The 5,227-nt window shown below is 32.0% G+C and overlaps 1 pseudogene across 1 annotated transcript; it reads left to right on the top strand.

The window, feature by feature from the left end:
* Positions 1-524: 524 nt before the first annotated feature.
* On the top strand, positions 525-2,105 carry LOC149559719 (1-aminocyclopropane-1-carboxylate oxidase-like; annotated as a pseudogene). The gene is made up of 3 exons (XR_016363302.1): positions 525-691; positions 1,008-1,261; positions 1,493-2,105. The product of XR_016363302.1 is annotated as a 1-aminocyclopropane-1-carboxylate oxidase-like (transcript).
* The last annotated feature ends 3,122 nt before the right edge of the window (positions 2,106-5,227 follow it).

Raw genomic sequence — 5,227 nt, forward strand, 5'->3', positions numbered from 1 at the left:
ATATGAAGATATCTTTAAGCTAGATGATCAAGGCTACAATTGTCGAAATCATCGTTAGTAGCGTTGCAAATTACAATTTAAATATATCATATTAATAAAGCTCTAATTGAATGTTTAATTATTGACAATATCTCGTGGGCGGCTTCGTGCCTATTGCTACAGAAATTCAAACGGAACAAGCTGCAGAAACGTGGAAAACGAAAGCTTAACTTGGTGAGAGATTAATAAAATTTTGCCGTGTTAGTCACAGTCGGCAGATCATGATGTGCCTCTCAAACTAAAAAATCTCTTCAATTCAAGTACGTCAACATACAAATTCAATTGAAGTACAGACCGGAAAATCAAACAACAATTAGATTTAGCCGTATGATTGGAAGTATAACTGATATGCACAACAATATTGACTACTTGGTCTAATCCTGAAGCATATCATGAACAGTAAATTCACTCCGAAGAGACGCGGTTAAGTATTCTCACACGTGAATTGAATTCTTTTAAAGACATATAAATAGGTTTTCATCTATCTCCCCTGGTGTGAAAATTTATTTAGCATTTGATTGTCTTTAGGTTTTCCACGAGAAATTCGGAAATGGGTATTCCAGTGATTGATGTAGAGAACATTAATGGAGGAGAGAGGAAGGCCATTATGGCTCAAATCGCAGAGGCTTGTGAATCTCCTGGATTTTTTAAGGTATTATGCTTGTTTCATACGTGGTTTATGGGACAACAAGATCAGCTGTTTCATCTTTTGATTATAAGGGTGAACTATGTTATAAGGAATCTTGATTAGAGTTGGGACCGTTCTCTTTACCGAGATTTTGCAATTGTTATGCTATAAAAAGGGTCAGTTTTACTTATCTAGATAAAAACAGAACAGTATAATGATTCTGATGATATTCCAAATTGATAAAAAGGGTCAGTTTTACATATGCATTGATAGAAATCATTCATTACAAGATTATGTGAATGGTGAGCTGGAATTGACTGAATTGGTTTAATTTTTGCAGATTATAAACCATGGCATTGACCACGGTCTTCTGCACAGTGTGAAAGAGGTTTGTTCAGAACAATATAAAATTAACAGAGAACAAGATTTCAAGAATTCCTCCCCAGTAAGGGCACGGAACAAGGCCATTGAAGCTGAAGCTGAAGCAAAGGGAAATAATGCTGAGAAGATTGAGGATTTGGACTAGGAGGACGTTTTTCAAGTCCACGAGATGAAAGAGACAAATTCTTGGCCTTCAGACCCCAAAGAATTCAAGTACGTTTAATATTCAATCAATAATAATCTATACTGCTGCGAGTGCACATTATTATAGTGGATCTTTCTATATATATTCTATTAACAATCAGCAAACATAATCAATAGAAACAATTCATATAGTTTCACATTACTACACCTTATTTTCCTATAATAGGAGTATACCCTTGTTTTTCATTTAATTAAATTTAATGCAAACATCTAGCCCATTAACTTTTGCATTTTGTACAGGGATACAATTGAGGAGTTCCGCAGCCAAATATACAATCTGACAGAGAAATTGTTGGAAATAATAAGTGAAAGCTTGGGGCTGGAGAAAGGATTTCTGAAAAGGGTATTTGCAGGGGGAGAGAAGAAGGAGAAGCCATTCTTTGGCACAAAGGTGAGCCATTATCCTCCCTGCCCGAGGCCAGACCTGATAAAGGGCATCCGTGCTCATACAGACGCAGGTGGCCTCATTCTTTTGTACCAAGATGATGGGGTTCCTGGCCTTCAAGTTCTTAGCAATGGCAGCTGGATTGATGTGCAACCAATGCAGCACTCAATTGTTGTTAACATTGGTGATCAGATAGAAGCAGTGAGTAATGGAAAGTATAAGAGTGCAGGGCATAGAATTCTCCCAACAAAGGATGGAAATCGGTTATCAGTGGCATCCTTCTATAATCCCCCATACAACGCAGTGGTTAGCCCTGCAACTAAGCTTTTTGCTCAAGGCAATGGGAATGCTGCTCATGAAATATCTACCTATCCAAAGTACTCATTTGGTGACTACATGAAGATTTACTCTGAACAGAAATATGAAGGGAAAGAGGCTCGCTTCAAAGCAGTGGGAAGGATGAATTAACATTTTTTTTTTTTTTAATGAAAATGTTAGGAAATTAAGTTTGACAATAAATAAATTAGTTGTTACTTTCGCTAGGTAGGTTGATAATAAATAATAGTTTTATTAAGTCAATTTATCGAATGTAATAGATACAGTGATTATAATAAAATATTCAATATTGTTGTTTTACATTGGTATGAGAAAAAGTTGACTTTGCTTTATGAAAGTAGCTAAGAGGATGTACACATTCAAATGTTATTTACTAATAAGTGTTAGATTTATTGACAAATTCATCTAATATATAGAATAAGGTGAAATATAATCAATATATAGAACTTATATTCAAAATTCAAGTTACACAGGTCATTGGTCTATTGGTGAAGTTGAAAGGCTTACAAAGAGCCCACAAGAAATCAAATTACAAATTACATTTAATTAATCTAATTTCTACAAATTTAATTCAATATTATTATTTTATTTTTCTACTTCATTTCTAATTGTACGGTCTTAACCCACTCAAATCATATATAGCAAAGAAGCTACAATGCTATTATAAAGAATATTTGAAAAAATAAACGTAGTTTATCATTGGATAACTATTACAAGTACATGTAACTTTGGTTATGTCTTACATTTGTGATTTTTTGACCTACCTTTCTACTATAACTTAATTTTCTTTATCCCACACACCCATATATAATTTCTCTCCATCAAATCAGTTAATTCTAAAAGAGTTTTAAAAAATTAGAGTTATTAATTTTTATAAAATATATTATAATCTATTTTAAATTTAAACCTTTTAATTCATTAATAAAGCAAAATTTTGTAGTTTTTAGCTTCTAATTTTAGTTTTTCATTGAAGTTGTGATATATTCTTTGAATTTAAGAATTATTGTTATTAGGGGGTTTCCTTATTGGTATCTCCTCCCTCTAATTGGATCATTGAACTAATGAATTTGAATTTCTATGGTTGATGTTGAAATATAAGATATATTCACAAATTCAAGGTCAGTCTATTAGTCTAAATAATTTCAACCTAAATGAATCCCAAAGTAAATAAAATTTTTAATTTGAGAGAAGATATTTATTTTCAATATTTAATAAGAATTATATTATATTACATTAATATAAATAATTTGTTTTTTGTAAATTATTTAATATTATGAATCAATATCAAAATTTCAAATTATATATATATATATATATATATATATATATTATTAGTAGAAAATAGAACAAGACACCATTCATGATATCACTATCACAATGATCACAAATAAACTTGCCTCAAAAATCTCTAACTTATCATCATACCATTCATTTATATTAGAAACCATCTAAAATTATAATTAATAAATTATGTATAATAAACCAGCATTCCAAAAAAAAAAATTTAAAAATCTTATAAATATATAGGTAGTTCAATGGACTAAAAATGTAGAGGAAGATGGCAAGTTGGAAAGGTAAGGTACTAAGTAATGTCAGAAAATTGCAACTCATAGCTGCCTCCCTCTAGGGGATCCCAATCTAGTTATTGTCCATATTTAATATATCATGTCACTTCATGGATAATTTGGAAATAATTCAAAGGAACATTCTATGGTCAGGAACAAATGAAAATATGAAAATTAGCCTTGTGAGTGAGGAGAAAGTGTGTAGACCTAAACCATAAGGGAGTTTGAACCTGAGGAGATTAAGGGATTGAAACAAGGCTCTCGTGACTAAAATAAGATGGAGAATGGATAAGGATTCAACTAGATGTTGCATAATTATGAGGGCTAAATATTTGGGTGGAAGGCCTTTTAACCAGATTTTACATAATGAAGGTCTCCCGACTAGATCAAGGATATGGGCCAATATTGTTAAGGTTTGGAATCACTTGAGGGGGGGATAAGGTGGAACATTGGGGATGGGAATTTTATTAGATACTGGGAAGATAGATTGCTTGGAGACTCTTCTCCAATCTATACTAAGTTTCCAGTTCTAAAGAATCATGGGGTGGCTAAGTATGGTACTAAGGTGTCAATTACATTGATAATGGAAAATGGAAAGACCACATTGTGGTCACTCTTAACATAGTAGAAAAGGTGCTCTATGGAGAGCTGGGGAGCCTCCTAAAACAAAGCTATATCCATTCCTTCCTAGAGAGAGATAAAGTTTTTTGGAACAATAAATTTTGGGGAACTTCAATGTTAAGCCGGCCTATTTTAGTATTATCAGTGAGGGAGGCTTCTTGGACTAGAGATATGTTTGGTAGTTTCATTTGCTTCCTAGGACTACTTTCTTTTGGTGGTTTGTTATGCACAATAGTATGCTCACAATTGATAACCTTTAGAGGCATGGCTTCTAGATGGTTAATCAATGTGTTTTATGTTATAATGATGAGAATTAGTTGGCCAATAAAAAATCTCTTCATCTTGATTGACCAATATTTGTAATCAAATCCATCAAATTCTTGGACTTGTAAATTATTTGTCATGCTAAAGACTTCTCAATCCTAAAGCTCTAATACGAAATGTAGGAAGTAATCAATAGCATTCATTTAAAAGAATTTAATTAGGAATAAACCATACACATAAAATAGAAAAAAGAAACTTTGTTTCTTGAACAAGGGAAGCTTTGTTTTAAGGCAATGAAATTTTTCCTTTTATTCTAGTATATCTGATTGTTTCAGAGCTTCTTATTACATATAAAAATTTCCATGGAAGCAGTGAATATAAGAAAGAAAAACACTCTGAAAAGTCCACCACTGAGAACTACAAAGCATGTGCTCCAATGCATGGTCAACTAAAATAAAACTAAATAACCAAAGGAATGAACTAAGGAAAAACTATTTATAACTCGAAGATCACCCATAACCACATGAAGTAGTAGTTTGGTTGATTATATTGAGGAGAAGCTATGATTATGCAATATATTAATTCAATTAACCATTGCATGTATTTTGCAATTTATTGGTTATAAATTAACTTGAAAATATGATTGATTAATCTTAGCATATAAAAACAACACCAAACTTCAAGATGAAATAGGGGAGAATTTGCCCCCATAATGATGTTAGCCATTAAATTTTTGGAGGCCCTTAATGGTTACATTTGGACTTTTTAGAAGAACCACTGACTGATTTTCTCTTTTAGTATTGT

This window comes from Cupressus sempervirens, chromosome 4, assembly GCF_028749045.1.
Source record: "Cupressus sempervirens isolate cs-2001-9-10 chromosome 4, ASM2874904v1, whole genome shotgun sequence".
In the NCBI taxonomy this organism is placed as follows: Eukaryota; Viridiplantae; Streptophyta; class Pinopsida; order Cupressales; family Cupressaceae; genus Cupressus; species Cupressus sempervirens.